Source organism: Chlorocebus sabaeus, chromosome 19 (assembly GCF_047675955.1).
Source record: "Chlorocebus sabaeus isolate Y175 chromosome 19, mChlSab1.0.hap1, whole genome shotgun sequence".
In the NCBI taxonomy this organism is placed as follows: Eukaryota; Metazoa; Chordata; class Mammalia; order Primates; family Cercopithecidae; genus Chlorocebus; species Chlorocebus sabaeus.
The window spans coordinates 21,466,939-21,484,277 of record NC_132922.1 but is presented as its reverse complement, the minus strand read 5'-3'; the positions used below and the strand labels follow the sequence as shown (position 1 = coordinate 21,484,277).

The 17,339-nt window shown below is 47.6% G+C and overlaps 1 protein-coding gene across 3 annotated transcripts in view; it reads right to left on the bottom strand.

The window, feature by feature from the left end:
* The window catches only part of AP1B1 (adaptor related protein complex 1 subunit beta 1), a 63,044-nt gene extending 47,482 nt beyond the window's left edge, over positions 1 to 15,562 (bottom strand). For 2 of the 3 annotated variants that reach the window (XM_038007642.2, XM_073006837.1), the window contains exon 1: positions 15,406 to 15,552. The gene's annotated coding sequence lies outside the window, so the exon portion shown is untranslated. Of the gene's footprint in view, positions 1 to 15,405 lie in introns of all 3 variants that reach the window. The other variant, XM_007975327.3, reaches the window with a different exon arrangement.
* Between the last annotated feature and the right edge of the window lie 1,777 nt (positions 15,563 to 17,339).

Here is a 17,339-nt window from a genome sequence, read left to right as displayed (position 1 = left end):
ACCTGAGGTCAGGAGTTCAAGACCAGCCTGGCCAACATGGCAAAACCCCATCTCTACTAAAAATACAAAAATTAGCCTGACATGGCAGTGGCGGTGCATGCCTGTAATTATAGCTACTCGGGAGGCTGAGGCGGGAGAATCGCTTGAACTCGGGAGGCAGACGTTGCAGTGAGCCAAGATTGGCGCCATTGCACTCCAGCCTGGGCAGCAGAGAAAGACTCCGTCTCAAAAAAAAAAAAAAATCTGTTTTTACAAAATAACAAAATAAAACTCAAATCTGGAGAAGAAAGGAAGAATGAAACATTGCATCCAGAGGAAATAAAGCCTTTGGAGTGTGACATCAAATCTGGAAATCTGAGCCATGAATTCAATTCCATAAAAATCGAGTTTTCCTGCATGGCCAAAAACATAATAAAAAGCCAAAAGACGTATGATAAACATACTCACAAACACTTGCATCATACTGCAGACAAGACCTATTTTCCTATATAAAAAGTGACTACAAATAGGAGAATGGCAGAGGATGTGGACAGTTCACAGAAAGTGAATTAATATAACGGTTCAAGCTTATTTATAAGAGACACAGAAACTGAAACTACTGTGAAATATCACCTGTCAGCTGCTGAACTGATAAAGACCCGAGTCTAGTAACACCCCATGTTGGTGCTGACGTGGGCAATTAGGCACCCTCATTTGAGGCTAGTGACAGTCTGAAACGCTACAACCTCTGAAGCAAATTGGTAACAGTCATTAAAATTGCAAAGGTCCTTATCCGTTGACCCAGTAATTCTGCTTCTAGGACTCTACATGTGGAAAACTATGTAGATACAAAATTATTCATGCAGCATCCTTTCTAATAGCAAAATACTATAAATGTCCAACCACAGGACTGGTTTAAAAAATGATAGCACAGCACAGCTGGGCACATCTGTGGCTCCAGCTACTCAGGAGGCTTAATGGTGAGGATAGTTTGAGCCCAGGAGTTTGAGGCCAGCCTGGGCAACACAGTAAGACCCCAACTCTATAAATAAATAAAATGACAGCACAGCATACAGACATTCCACAGCATGGTGGAATACTAGGCATCCATGCAAAAGAACGAGGCAGTTCTGGCTGGGCATGGTGGCTCACGCCTGTAATCCCAGCACTTTGGGAGGCCGAGGCAGGTGGAACCCCGTCTCTACTAAAAATACAAAAAAAATTAGCCGGGTGTGGTGGGACATGCCTGTAGTCCCAGCTACTTGGGAGGCTGAGGCAGGAAAATCACTTGAACCTGGGAGGCAGAGGTTGTAGGGAGCTGCGACTGTGCCATTGCACTCCAGCCTGGGTGACACAGTGAGACTCCATCACACAAAAAAAAGGTATCTCAGATTTCCCCACAGACTTCCTTCCCTAATTTGGGATCTGTCCTGTTGAATGCTGTCAACCCGGTGACTGCCACAATGCCTGGCACATTCTAGGAGCTCACCAAATGTTTGCTGGCAAAATGAATGAAAAGACAGTTTCACAGAGAAGCTACAAAACCAAGGGCCCAAAACAGATCATGAGAGAGCTCTGTGACAAGTGCCAGACAGTGATGACTGGGCAGACTAGACCGGGAACATAAGGCTTTGCAGTTAACATGGCAAGGCTGATCCAATGACAAGATGGCTGCTGGGAAATCGGGCCCTACTACCAACAGCTGTCGACCCTGGGCAACTCCCCCCATCTCCGGGCCTGCCTTTCTCCAAATGTCAAACAAAAGAATATGATTAATCAATGGCTCAAGTCCCTCTCTACTCTTAAATCATTTCAAACAGATAAAAGTGGAACTGTTCTGGTGGAAGGAAGGGTGGGAGGCCTAGAGCCTGGCTCATTTCACTATGCCTACCTCTGCCCATCCTCACCAGGGCCCTTCAGACATCCTGTGGTTCTATGGAGCAAAGCCTGAAAACCAGTCTACTGAATGATAAGTCCCTTCCACATCTCACACTCTATGATTCTCTGCTGGATGAGGGGCCCATTTCCCTACCAATGAGTGTTCTTCCCGGGTGTCAAACATGAGGAAGTAGAGTATGATCATTCTAAGAGCATGACAGAAGATGTTTCCAAGGGGAAAAAAAAAGAACAAATTCAGAATGCAGCCAAGGCCAGCAAACCCCACTAGGTCTTCAGTAGGAAGAAAAACAGTAAGAAGCCAAACAACAGAGTGTTTTAATTTCTCCAAATGGCCAGCCAATGTCAGGGGAAGGCCTTTTCTAGTCTCAGGGCAGTGATTCATGTCAGAGCAGCCCATGCTCTTCAATCAGATGAGAAGTGTGAAGTTGGTGGTGGCAGCACAAGGCACTGCACACTCTTGGCACTCAGTGAATTAATGAAGGAGACCATCAGTGTGGTGAGATGAGCCAGAGAAAAAGCTTTAGGAAAGGAAAAGGGGAAAGAGATGTTTCACAAGGTCAGATCCAGCTGCATGTCTATCTCTGAACTCAAGGATATTCAGGCAGGAAAAACTGATCTCTGAAGGTCTATGTTGGTGGCTCCCAACTTTGGTACTGGAACTGCCACTGTTAAACACTTCCCTAATGAATAAATAGCTGTCAGAAACCTGCTCCATAGAACCTGTTAGCTCATGGACAGTCAAGAGGAAGTTCAGGGAAGAGTGAAAAAAAGGGGCTGGGGTGATGCCACTGTTTCTTCTTCATTTGAAACAGAAAGGCCAAACTTGGTTCATTCTATGTGTTTTGCTGCTTTGGTTCTGTTTCAAGGGCAGAGGTTAATTCATTTGACAAGTATTCCCCTACTCTGTGCCATGCCCTGGACTGTGTACCTGCTCCTACAAAGCTTAGAGTTCGTTAGAGATGATGATGCTACTCACCACTCCTCATTTGTCTGACAATTTCCTTTTAAACAGGAAAAGGGGCCGGGCACGCTGGCTCATGTCCATAATCCAGCACTTTGGGAGGCTAAGATAGGAGGATCACTTGAGGTCAGGAGTTTGAGACCAGCCTGGCCAACATGGTGAAACCCTGTCTTTACTGAAAATACAAAAATTAGCTGGGTGTGGTGGCAGGTGCCTGTAATCCCAGCTACTCGGGAGGCTGAGGTGGAAGAATCGCTTGAACCCGGGAGGTGGGGAGGCGGGGGGGAGCCGAGACTGTGCCACTGTACTCCAGCCTGGGCGACAGAGTGAGAGCCTGTCTCAAAAAAAAAAAAAAAAAGGAAAAAAGGTCCTTATAGGTAAATACTTAAGTTAACTTTACAGACAGGGAAACAGGTAAGGCCAGCTGGAAGACTAAAAGGTGAGTCAGCAGTAGAAAAACCAGATTTCAGACTTTCTCTCTGAGAAAACGTGGTTACCGAACTCAGACAGGCTCTTCCAAGTCAGTTCAATAACTACGAGAAAATAATCTGTGTTCTTTAGGCTCAGCATGAAATTTGGAACAAAAGTGGCAGTGGTAGTAGTAATGGCAAATGGATGTGCATCATGTGACAGACACTATGTAAAGAGCTTTAAAGTTAGTCCTCATGGCAGGGCGTGGTGGTTCATGCCTGTAAATCCCAGCACTTTGGGAGGCCGAGGCTGGCGGATCATGAGGTCAGGAGTTTGAGACCTGCCTGGGCAACATGTTGAAACCCCTGTCTACACTAAAATACAAAAAACTAGCCACGTGTAGTGGCACACACTTGTAGTCTCAGCTACTCTCGAGGCTGAGGCAGGAGAATCGCTTGATCCTGGGAGGCGGAGGTTGCAGTGAACCAAGATCGCGCCACTGCACTCCAGCTCGGGTGACAGTGTGAGACTCGGTCTCAGAAAAAAAAAAAAAAAAAGTTAGTCTTCACGATAATCCATGAAGGTTTTAATATTATCACAAGTTTACAGGTGAGGAAATTGAAGTACCAGGGAGGTCAAGGCATTTGTTTGGAGTTACACAGCTAGAAAATGGCAGTGCCAACACTCTCCACTGCTGCCCCCTAATAAGGTCACACGTGTCCCACTCTGTCCAGCAAGGCAACTAACTGCTTCTCTCTGAATGAAGCCCTGGCAGAAACACACATGCTCTAGGTTAAAGGATACGTGAAATGGGTTGCCACACATCCCTGCAGAGTCCCTCAGATGTTGAATTACAGGTTATTTTACGGCCAGCCCATCCAGTTTGTTCAACAGGGAATGTCAAGTTTGGTCATGTGCCTAGTGAAAGCCTGTCTGGATGTGCTTGCCCAGTTACGGGCCTCCTGGGATTTCGATGAAAACCGATTAGTCAAAATCAATCTCCTGGCCGGGGACGGTGGCCCACACCTGTAATCCCAGCATTTTGTGAGGCCGAGGCAGGCAGATTGCTTGAGCACAGGAGTTCGAGACCAGCCTGGGCAACACAGTGAAACCCTACCTCTATAAAAAATACAATTAGCCAGGTGTGGTGGCACACATCTGTAGTATTAGCTACAGGAGCCTGAGGTGGGAGGATTGCTTGAGCCTGGGAGGTTGTGGCTGCAGTGAGCTGTGAATGTGACACTGCACTCCAGCCTGGGTGACACAGCGAGACTCCATCTCAAAAAAAAAAAAAAAAATTAGCTGGGCATGGTGACGGGCGCCCATAGTCCCAGCTACTTGGGAGGCTGAGGCAGGAGAATGGTGTGAACCCGGGAGGCGGAGCTTGCAGTGAGCTGAGATTGCACCACTGCACTCCAGCCTGGGTGACAGAGCGAGACTCTGTCTCCAAAAAAAAAAAAAAAAAAAGTCAATTCTTCTCAGGCCCACTAGCAATTAAAGACTTCAGAATGAAAAGGAACTAAAGGCAGACAAATGTCACATGCAAACGTTCTTATATTGGCTTTGAGTCTCTAGAACTTCATTCTAGAATCAGATACCAGTTCTCAACTGATCTATAAGCAGTAATGTGTGGAAAGATCTGCTGTAAAGAAAAAAAAGTGGTGGGTACAGTGGCTCATGCCTGTAATCCCAGCACTTTAGGAGACCGAGGCGGGCAGATCACTTGAGGTCAGGAGTTCAAGACCAGTTTGGCCAACATGGCGAAACCCATCTCTACTAAAAATACAAAAATTAGCTGGACATGGTTGCTCACACCTATAGTTCCAACTGCTCAGGAGGCTGAGGCAGGAGAATCGCTGGAACCTGAAATCACACCACTGCACTCCGGCCCGGGTGACAGAGCAAGACTCCATCTCAAAAAAAGAAAAAGAAAAGTTCCTCTGGACTTGAAAATAAAGTAAGGCTTCTTCTGAACAGTACTTAAATTAATCGAGATGAGGAGAAAGAGGTCAGAGACTACAGAACAAGGCTCTTTGTGGTCTCAGACTTCCCATCTACGTAATGGGAAGACTTTCTGAAGATCTGTCAAATTAAGAGTGTAGAGCACCATCCACTCCATGCCTGGAACTGTACCCCACACGGAAGCATGCACCCAGTAAACAAAAGACAGTCTTTTCTCACTGAGCTCTTACAGATTTAGAGGCCAGGTAAAGGACTTCAGGGGAATGGCAGAGTGATCATGCCTCCAGAGGAGGAGGGTTCTGAGATAGGTGGAGCAGCAAGGGAAGTTCTCTTAGATGAAGAGAGGCTTGGCTGGACACGAAAAGACAGGTCAGATTTAGAGAGGCAAGAGTGGAGGTGGCATAGAGGCGCACCATGAAATTGCCAATGTGACAAGAGAGGGAACCGACAACAATTAAATCAACACTAGCTGGGGAACAGGTTCTTGCTAAGTGATTTACAACCCTTCTCGTTTTAATTCTCAGGGTAATTCACTTAAAAAATGAGGAATTAGAGACACTGAGAGATGAGTGATTTACCTATGGCCAAAACAAGAAGTCTGTGAGCCCCTGCCTGGCTGAAGGAAAGGACCTGGAAGGGAAAGGAGCAGACGAGGCTAGGGAAGGGAGAATGAGGTTCAGAAATGGTCCTGGATGCCAGGTGTGTTGGGTCCTGCCAGCAGAAGACACAATGGTCATGTCAAATGACAAGTCTCATGCTGATAAGCATTTGACACTACTGATCACTCCCTTCTCCCCGAAATCCTGTCTTCCCTCAAATGCCAGGATGCCATGCTCTCTGCCTGCACTCCTACGCCACTGTCTGCACTTTCTCAGTCTCCTTTGCTTGTTCCTCTCCTTCTCCTTCAACACTGTGTGCCCCAGGGCTCAGGCCTGGTACCTCTTCTCCTCCCCATCTATGCTATTTTGCCTCTTTGGTGGATCATCCAGTATCACAGCTTTGCATACCATCCACATAGCCCAACCTCTCCCCAGAACCCCCAGCACAGATGTCCAAACTGTCTACCTGACATCTCCACATTACTGTGGAGATAACTAGCAGGCAGCTCAAACTTAATGTGATAAAAACTGACCTTCTGCTTCCTTCCTTTCCCCAACTGGCTCACCCTGCAGTCTACATCATCTAGTTCTTGCCAGCACTATCTTTAAGAGGGTCTCAGGCTAAAAACCTGAGTCACCCTTAACAACAAACTCTCCCTTAAATCTATCGGCAAATCCTATTGGATTCCGACCTTCAAAATGAATCTAGAATCCATGAGCAGCTTCTCACTAGCTCCATCACTAACCCCCAGCTCCAGGCCAGCATCACCTTCCACTGAGAGTGCTAACAAAGTTGCTCCCACACTGCTCTGCTGACACCCCATCTCAGCAACAACCAGGATGATCCTTTTACAGTCTAAGTCAGACAGTAGCACCCCTCTGCTCAATGTCCTCCAATGGTTCTCTTACTTATAGTAAAAGAAAAAGTCCCTACCATGGCCTCATAGCCCACAGGCCCTGTAAGAGATGCATGCCCCTTCTCTCTCACACGTGCACCCTGCTGGCCATTACCCTTGGAACTCTTCTCCTCATCATTACCTCAGTTCCAGCTGCACAGGCCTCTTTACTGATCCTTGAACACAACAGGTATCCATCCCAGGACTTTCGCCCGTGCTATTCACTTTGCCAGGAAGACTCTTTCTCCAGACAGCCTCATGGCTCAGTCCCTCACCTCTTTAGGTCTTGGCTCAAATGTCATCTTCTCACTGAGGCCTTCTTCGACCACTTTATTTAAAATTGTACACCCCCACCCCGGCTGGGCACAGTGGCTCACACCTGTAATCCCTGCACTTTGGGAGGCAGAAGTGGGCGGATCACAAGGTCAGGAGATCGAGACCATCCTGGCTAACACGGTGAAACCCCGTCTCTACCAAAAATACAAAAAATTAGCTGGGCGTAGTGGCAGGCACCTGTAGTCCCAGTTACTCAGGAGGCTGAGGCAGGAGAATGGTGTGAACCCAGGAGGTGGAGTTGGCAGTGAGCCGAGATCGCACCACTGCACTCCAGCCTGGGCAACACAGCGAGACTCCGTCTCAAAAAAAAAAACAAACAAGAAAAACCACCTCTTTGCTCTTTTTCCCTTAGAAGTACTTATTACCTATTACCTACATACTGTAAAATATACTTTTGTTGTCTATTTTTTCTCCCCCTATAAATTCCATAATGTAAATGGGGGTAAGGATTTTGTCCATTTTGTTCACTATCATATTCCTAACTCCTAGGCTGGTACCTGGCAAACAGATGTTCAATAAATAGCTGAATGATCAGTGCTCAACTCTCTTCTGGGGCAAATTTCATGTTTTGTAAACCAACCTCTGCTAGAGCAGCTTCTCAATGTTCCATTCACTGGGTTATGCAGGATCAGAGATACATCTGCTCTGATTGTCAAGCTATTCTGACTATACTGAAATCGAACATGCCAGACCCCTAGCCCATTTACAGCCAATAAATGGAAGGTAAGTGAATAAATTATGAGAGAGAGAAGAAAGGGCAAGGGTAGGCCGGGCGCGGTGGCTCAAGCCTGTAAACCCAGCACTTTGGGAGGCCGAGACGGGCGGATCACAAGGTCAGGAGATTGAGACCATCCTGGCTAACATGGTGAAACCCCGTCTCTACTAAAAAATACAAAAAACTAGCCGGGTGAGGTGGCGGGCGTCTGTAGTTCCAGCTACTCGGGACGCTGAGGCAGGAGAATGGCATGAACCCGGGAGGCGGAGCTTGCAGTGAGCTGAGATCCGGCCACTGCACTCCAGTCTGGGTGACAAAGCGAGACTCTGTCTCAACAACAACAACAAAAAAAAGAAAGGGCAAGGGTAGAAGATCAGGTGGCAACATCTCCAGTGGGAGAAATGTTCAGTGAAGCCAAGCCACTGTCACCTGCTCCCACAGGTATCAGCTCAGAGTGACAGAGCTGCAGAAGGTCGGGGGGGCTCTGGCACAGGATATGATATAAGTACCAGGTCTTTGCCTCCAGGCCCACATGCCTTCTTTGTTCCTCTAACAGCCAACTCTTCACTATCTCTAACCTTGCTGATCCTTCTGCTTGGATTATCCCCTCCTAACTGCTCCAATTTATCCTTCAAATCTCAGCTTAGATGACCTCACTTCAAAGACACCTTCCCTTCCAGCGTGATACCTCTGATGCTTAAAAAAATAAACAAACAAACCAAAAAAACCTTTCCTGCATGTACTATCTTTTTTTTTTTTTCTTAGAGACAGACAGTCTTGGTCTGTCACCCAGGCTAGAGTGCAGTGGTGTGATCATAGCTCACTGCAGCATCGAACTACTGGGCTCAAGCAATCCTCCTGCTTCAGCCTCCTGAGTAGCTGGGACTACTGGCATGTGCCATGCCCAGCTAATCTTTTCAAGTTTTTTGTGGAGTCTCGCTAAATTATCCAGGCTGGTCTTGAACTCCTGGCCTCAGGTGATCCTCCCACCTCAGCCTCCCAAGTAGCTGGGATTACAGGCATGAGCCACTGCACCTGGCCATGCATGTACAATCTTAAGAAGGTATTTCTCTGTCACATCCTCCAGTATTCTTATTCATACATTTCCTGAGCATCTTCTGTGGACCAGAAACATTTCTACATGTTGAGAATGCAGCAGTGAAAGAAACAGACATCCTTCCCTACATGGAGTTTACATCCTAATGGGGGAAAGAGACTGTAAGCAAGATAAATGAGTAAAATACACAACATCTTAGATAGTGATGAACACTATGGAGGCAAAAAAGAGGAGGGAAGGAGGACAGGGAGGGGAGAGGGAAGGAAGGGAAGTTAAAATTTAACTAGGGTGGCCGTAGAAGGCCTCCGTGAGAAGGTGACAGGTGACACTGTCTGGGGAAGAGGCTGCCAAACAAAAGAGATCGCCAGTGCAAAGGTGAGTATGTGCCTGGCGTGTCTGAGGAACAGCAGGGAAGTGAATGTGGCTGAGTGAGCAATGAGGAAATAGTGGGTCAGGAAGTCACAGGAGAATGCAGGGGGCCTTATGAGCAAGCATGAGGTCTCTGGCTTTTACTGAGTGAGCTGGAGCCACTGGAGGGTTTTGAGCAGAGGAGTCCTGACATCTGACTTATATTTTAACAGGCTCTGGCTGCTGTGCCTTTTGTTTCCCTCGTGGCTTATTGGTTTTTCTAATCATTGCTTTTTTTCTCTACTTCTTTGTCTCTCTCTCCCGCTAGAATGAAGTAAGCAACTTGAGGGCTTATCTGAAGCCTGAAGCCATATCTGGCCTGTTGACCTATCAGCATAGGCCAGCATCAGGCATTAGCAGGCCTCGATAAATACCGAATGAATGCTGGACTTAGGAAGTCCCTGTCCTCAGTGTCCCAGCAGCCAGCCACCCACACTCGGGGATCAGGCAATGAAGACCACCACAGCAGCAGACCCAAGGCTGGTTCTACTGAAATTGTGTTATTCCACTCGCAATATGCTTAAGATCCTAAATGTAAGGAGGGTGTGGTAAAAAGTATCTGCCAACCAAGTCTATTCTGCTACGGAACTCAGTTACTGAAATGCCGAAAATGAACAATGAAGGTTCAGTTTTAAAGCTTTTGAGACCTGACTTTTTTTTTTTTTTTAATTATACTTTAAGTTCTAGGGTACATGTGCACAACGTGCAGGTTTGTTACATATGTATACTTGTGCCGTGTTGGTGTGCTGCACCCATCAACTCGTCATTTACATCAGGTACAAACCTACCACCTTCCAGCTCTGAGTCCACAGGGCGGACTGTGGTAACTGGTGGTAACCTGGGGGATCAGTGACTAAGGCATCCCAGTAACTGACGAACTCTGGGCCTTGTGGGGTCAACCCAGAGTTAGGCTACGCTCATACCATAACTAGGAGAGGCCTCCCTTCCTGACAGAGGTCAGAAGTCAAGTTCAAGACTAAAGACCCAGAGAGCATGAGGCATAGGAGTGTAGCACCATAGCCAAGTCCTTCCTCAGCTCCACTATATAAGAGGGGACAATCTAAACACAAGGAGTGGGTAGGTGAAGGCAGCCATAGCAGGTAGGACAGGGGCTCTCCCAGGCTCTACAAAGCAAACAGGCACAACTGCAGCACAACTGTAAAATGGGAACTGCAGTGTTACACGCCTGAGGGGTTTGTGAGGCCAAAACAAGTCAATACACACCTATCCCTTAGCAGTGCCCAGCCCACAAAATGCCTAAAAAATGTTAGCCACTATTACTACTACCGAGAGAGAGTTTACCACTTCCCTGCTCGGTACCAGATTCCCAGGCCTCTGGAAGCCCTGAAACACTCTGGCGGCTGTCTGGTGGTAGCAACTGTAGTTTGAAAGTAGTCTCAGCACTGATCAGATTTCTCCCTGTCTCTATGAGGTGACATGAGGATGGACAGGAGATAATCTAGAAAGTGCTTTGAACCCCTTAGGAGTCAAGGAATCCTAACAATTCAATGCAATATTCATTCATTCACTCATTGAACACCTGCTGAGCACCAACTATGTACCAGACGTCTCACTGGGTGCTGGAGACATAGTTAAGGCAGGTCTTCATCAAGGATTAAGAGCTATTTACTGGCTGGGTGCTGTGGCTCACACCTGTAATCCCAGCACTTTGGGAGGCCAAGGTGGGTGGGTCACTTGAGGTCAGGAGTTCAAGACCAGCCTGGCCAACATGGTGAAACCCTGCCTCCACTAAAAATACAAAAATTAGGCCGGGCGCGGTGGCTCAAGCCTGTAATCCCAGCACTTTGGGAGGCCGAGACGGGCGGATCACAAGGTCAGGAGATCGAGACCATCCTGGCTAGCACGGTGAAACCCCGTCTCTACCAAAAATACAAAAAACTAGCCGGGCGAGGTGGCGGGCGCCTGTAGTCCCAGCTACTCCGGAGGCTGAGGCAGAAGAATGGCGTAAACCCGGGAGGCGGAGCTTGTAGTGAGCTGAGATCCAGCCAATGCACTCCAGTCCGGGCTACAGAGCAAGACTCCGTCTCAAAAAAAATAAATAAATAAATAAATAATAAATAAATAAAAATAAAAATACAAAAATTAGCCAAACATGGTGGCAGGCACCTGTAATCCTAGCTACTCTGGAGGCTAAGGCAAGAGAATCTCTCGAACCCGGGAGGTGGAGGTTGCAGTGAGCTGAGATCGCGCCACTGCACTCCAGCATGGAGGAAAAAAGCAAGACTCTGTCTCAAAAAAAAAAAGAAAGAAAGAAAGAAAGAAAAAAAAGAGCTATTTACTTGGAAGAGAGCCACGTAAACAATCACAACCCACTGTGACCCTTGCCACAGGACATCAAGAAGGGGCATCTAGCTCAGACTTAGGGGTGATGATCAGATGGGAAGAACCAAGTAGTACTGCAGGTAGGCAGGTAAGGTTGGGGGAGCAGGAAATGGTGTTTAGGCAGAGGGAATAGCACAAAGCAAAGACAGAGAGTTGGAAGGCCAGGTGTGGTGGCTCATGCCTGTAATCCCAGCACTTTGGGAGGCCCAGGTGGAAAGACTGCTTGAGGCCAGGAGTTTGAGACCAGCCTGAGCAACATAGCAAGACTCCATCTCTACAAAAAATAAAGACAATTTGCCAAGCACAGTGGCACTTACCTGTAGTCCTAGCTACTTGGGAGGCTGAGGCGGGAGGATCGTTCAAGCCCACAAGTTGGAGCCTGCAGTGAGCTATGATAGCTCCACTGTACTATAGTCTGGGTAACAAACCAAGATCCTGTCTCAAAAAAAGAAAAAAAAAGAGTTGGGGCTTGCAGAAGTGGCAAGCAGCTGAGGTTGACGGGAGCTTGGGAAAGGTGAGTATGGAGTAGGAGAGATGATGAAAGAGAGCTAGGCAGGGGTCAGAATCCAAAGGGCCTTGAATGTCACATTAAGGAATGTGAGTTTTAGCCTGAGGGCAACTAGGAGCCACTGATGAATTTTCAAGCAGAATTTTCTTTAAGGATTCCCCAACTGCTTTGCTGACATTTTTTCTCAGGAGTATTTGTTCCTCTCCATGCGAGGAGATAAAGAACAGAAAAATCACTTCTGGGCTGTGATAGTATCAATGATCTCTTTTAGGCAAAAGACCTAAAAATTCTTTTTTTTTTTTTTTTTTTTTTTTTTTGAGACGGAGTCTTGCTCTGTCGCCCAGGCTGGAGTGCAGTGGCCGGATCTCAGCTCACTGCAAGCTCCGCCTCCCGGGTTTACGCCATTCTCCTGCCTCAGCCTCCCGAGTAGCTGGGACTACAGGCGCCCGCCATCTCGCCCGGCTAGTTTTTTTGTATTTTTTAGTAGAGACGGGGTTTCACCGTGTTAGCCAGGATGGTCTCGATCTCCTGACCTCGTGATCCGCCCGTCTCGGCCTCCCAAAGTGCTGGGATTACAGGCTTGAGCCACCGCGCCCGGCCAATACCTAAAAATTCTTTTTTCGAGAAAAAGAAATGTCTGCAAGGCACAAATGTCCCCTCAACTTTCAGAAACACAGCAAAGTGTAAAACCCAAGCCATGTTTGCTTATTGTCAGCACGTCAGGCTTTGGTGCCAGACACGGGAAGTTCCTGGGAAGCGGGCAGTTAAGAAATGCAAGAGTTTCAGAGAATAACCAGAAAAAGATGCAAGTCCGAGCTCAAAGTCAGAAGGACCAACAAACTGAACTTGTTCTGAACTACTTTTAGGAAGTGAAACAAGAAGGGTGGAAGAAGTCCTGAGTACATTAAGGTCTCTGTTTGCAGAAGGAAGTAACGCTCCAGAAGCCAAGGTTGGCAGACTTCCTCAGACACGGGCCCCCCAGCAGGCATCAGTCAGCCTCGAGTCAAAGCACCCAAAAATCACAGGCCCTGCACAAATTTTCCCATCTAACCCTCACACAAAGCAGGGGTAGGGGAGTCAGAGAGGGTGGCCAGTATGATTTTAGAGCTGAGGTAAAGGAGGGCCAGCCTATGTAAACCTTCCAGGTCAGGTCACACTGCCAGGAAGCTGCTGAACTGCTGAGCTGGGGTTGAACCCAGGGCTGACTGACTGGGAGTCGAGTGATCTTTCCTTCATACCTCTGGGCTCTTGAAGCAGCTCAGGGGGAAGCCTCCACTGACTCACACTCAACAGATGATCTCCACACAACCTCTGAGGGATCTGACTCTTTGAGAACTACTGAAGCTGCTCCTCATGACAGTTTCTAAGAGGTCAGAGGACACTGGTGGGCTCAACTCAGGACAGAAAACCACAGGCTCTGAGCTCTGCTCATGTTCCTACCCTCTGTGACAAGTTGCTTCATCTGAAATCTTCCCTTGGAAGGATGGGAGTAAGGTGACAATATTAAGTTTCTGTGAATTCAATGGAACTAGGACAACAGATCATAGAGCTAAAAAAAAAAAAAAAAGGTATTACAGTAATATTTATATACAGCTTTCTTCAGAAGCATGTGGAAGCCCTCGCAGGTTCATTCACAGGTTCATACCCCTAGGAACAGACAGGAAGGCGGCAGGTCTTTCTCATGTTGATGTCAGGGAAACTGAGGTAGAATTGAAGCAAGTGAATATCCGCAATGGAATGAGGCTCAGATTCATACAGCCTTGTCCTTCAGCCACCAAACCATCGCACCACCTCCCAAGTAAGATGTGCTCAGCTCTGGCGAGAAGCCATGGGGCCTGCATATTTCTCAGAAAGGCAAAGATTCTTCCTCTGGGTACCTTCTTCCAGAACCTAGGACCAAAAGATCCCCTAGAGGTCATGTGGTTCCTCTCTTTTTAGAACAAAAGGAATGCAGCTCAACCACTCTGAAGAGAAGTTCTGGATAGTCTTCAAATAGCTTTCACGGATAGCCTGTTTTGTGTCTCACTGTTCCCCAAAGTCAGGAAAATCTTAGACTCTTGCCCTGAGAGATATCACTAATAGCAACAGTCTGCAGGATTATTTTATCCTAAAGAAAGCGAATCAAATGACCCTTATGAAGATCAGACAAAAAACAATAAGGCTACATCTTGACATAAATCCAAATAAATACAACGGCAGCTAAAAGTCTTTTTTTTTTTTTTTTTTTTTTTGAGATGGAGTCTCACTCTGTGGCCCAGGCTGGAGTGCAGTGGCACGATCTTGGCTCACTACAACCTCCGCCTCCTGGGTTCAAGCGATTCTCCTGCCTCAACCTTCCAAGTAGCTGGAATTACAGGCTTGCGCCATCACGCCCAGCTAATTTTTGTATTTTTAGTTGAGACGGTTTCACTATGTTGGTTAGGCTGGTCTTGAACTCCTGACCTCGTGATCCACCCGCCTCAGCCTCCCAAAGTGCTGGGATTACAGGCATGAGCCACTGCGCCCGGCTAAAAGTCTTAAATATCCCCTACTCCCCAACCTTACTCCAGTCTTTCCTTTGTCTCTGTACTTTGCAGGTCCCTGAGAGCCTGGGCAGGAAAGCTGGGCTTGCCTCTACTACCCGAATGACCTTACGTGTGTGATTTAACCTCTCTGTGCCTCAATGTCCTCATCGATAAAACAGGGATCTTTAATCCCCAAAAAGGTTGCTGTGAAGTTTAAATGTGTCATTGTAAGGAAAGTGTTTAGCACAGTGCCGGGTACACAGAAGGGGCTCGATAGCCACTAGCAAGCATCTCCCTCGTTATTTTAGCATTATCACCGGTGTCCCCATTCAGTCAACATGTTGTCTTAGAGGCTCCAACACACAAGACCAAGCCCGTGCGTAGCCGCGGGCGGGCGGCACGGGACCTTTTTCTAATTTTTCTTTCTTTCCTTTTTTTCAACCTTGGCAAAGAGATAACGCCCTGAACAACTAGGAGGCATCAGGATGGCCATGCGGGTGAGCCTGAAAGAGGAAACTAGAGCCCGAAGAGTTTTCCCTCCGGCCAGTAAGGAATTCCTCGGGGCCTAAATCTAAGAGTCTCTCTGGGCGGGAGCCCCAGGAAGGGCTGCGGATCTGGGGCGGCGGAGGAACAGGCCGGCGGCCAAGTGGAAGCGAATGAATGAACGAACCCTCAGCCCTTCCTCCTCCTCTGGCTGGGGACGCCGCTCGCGCCTCTGCAGCGCCGCGTCCTCTTCATGACCTCTGACCCCGCAAACCCCTCACCTAGGACCCCTGACTCCCCGCCCCACTTCTTCTCCTGGCTCGCCCAGGTCCCCGCTTCCTCACCCGCAGGTCCCAACAGCTCCCGGCGCCACGGCTCGGTTCGGCTTGGCACCAAAATGTCCGCGGCTTCCACCTCTCGCTCTCCCGGTGCGTCCCGGCTGCCGGCGGCTCGGAGCCCCGCGGCTGTCACCTGCCGGGCGGAAGTGAGCTGCCCGCGCGCGGGTACTTCCGGTGGACGCAAGGCCTGAAGGCGGGGTCAAGGGTACAACCCTGGCGGGGGTGGTGGCCGTGGGGCGGGGCAAGAAAAGGGGCCGAGCCCAACGGTATTAACCCCTCGGCTGCCGCGGCGGTGCTATGCTGCAGTCTCCCGCAGAGCCCCTGGGAAACCAGCCCGCTAGTTAATTCAGCGTGAGGGGGCCGGGCAAGATCGTAGGGACTTTGAAGTCCATCTTCTGTGTAAAGATGGCAAGTCTGAAGTTCTAAGAGGGGCAGGGTTTTGCTCAAGGTCACTCTTTTTTTTTTTTTTTTTGGTTTGAAACAGGGTCTTGCTCTGTTGCCCAAGCTAGAGTGCAGTGGCTTGAAGATCTGGGCTCACTGCAACCTCCGCCTCCCGGGCTCAGGTGATCCTCTCACCTCAACCTCCCAAGCAGCTGGGAGCACAGGTGCGCAGCACTACGCCCGGCTAATTATTTATTATTTACTTGTTTGTTTATTTTTTGTAGAGAGAGGCAGTCTCACCATATTGCTCAGGCTGGTCTCGAAATCATGCACCCAAGAGATCCTCCCACCTCGGCCTCCCAAAGTGCTGGGATTACAGGCATGAGCCACTGCACCCGGACACTTTTTTTTTTCTTTTTTTTTTTTTAGAGAGGGGTGTCTGTCTCTGCAGCTCTAGTTTGAACTCTTCCATTCTTAAGATGAGTGACCTTGAGCCGGACACAGTGGCTCATACCTGTAGTCCCAGCTATTCAGGAGGCTGAGGCAGGAGAATGGCTTGAGCTGGGGAGGTTGAGGTTACAGTGAACTATAATTGCAGCACTGCACTCCAGCCTGGGCAACAGATCCAGACCCTGTCTCAAAAAAAGAAAAAAAAAAAAAAACCATCTGCAATCTCACTGATCTAAGACAATCAACTTTTAATATTTCTGTGAATATTCTTCCAGACTTGATAGATCATTTTTTTGTTTGTTTGTTTTGAGACAGGGTCTCCCTCTGTTGCCTGGACTTGAGTGCAGTGTCGTGATCTTGGTTCACTGCAACCTCTGCCTCCCAGGTTCAAGCGATTCTCCTGCCTGGGCCTCCCAAATAGTTGGGATTACAAGCATGCACCACCATGCCCGGCTAATTTTTGTATTTTTAGTAGGAGGGGTGGTTCACCATGTTGGCCAGGCTGGTCTTGAACTCCTGACCTCAAGTGATCTGCCCACCTTGGCTTCCCAAAGTGCTGGGATTATAGGCGTGAGCCTCTGTGCCCAGCCTCAACTGATATTTTTTAACTCACCAAAATATTGGTAAAAGTTTCCCAAAATAGTAAATACATTTCTACTTGGCACTTTCCAATATCTGCATAGTATTCCATTACATGGATGGTACTGCTAATCTCAAAAACAGTCCCCTAAGGTTATCAATCTTTTTTAATATTATCAAAAACTTGTTAATAAATAAGCTTGCACAGTTAAGTCTGTATGTCCTATCTAATATAGATATTACTGTTTTATATTTAACATAATTTTGTATGCTTAATCAGCCTCAAAGCCTTTAAAATTGTTATTTTGAAATAATTATAGACTTAAAGGAAATTGCAAAATTAGTACCAAAATTGAGTCCCATGTACCCTTCACCCAGCTTCCCACAATGGTGACATTTTATATATCTGTAGTATAATAGCAAAACCAGGAAATTGGCATTGGTGAAATACAGTTATCTAAATTACAAACCTTATTCCATTTTTATTTATTTATTTATTTTATTTTATTTTACTTTATTTGAGATGGAGT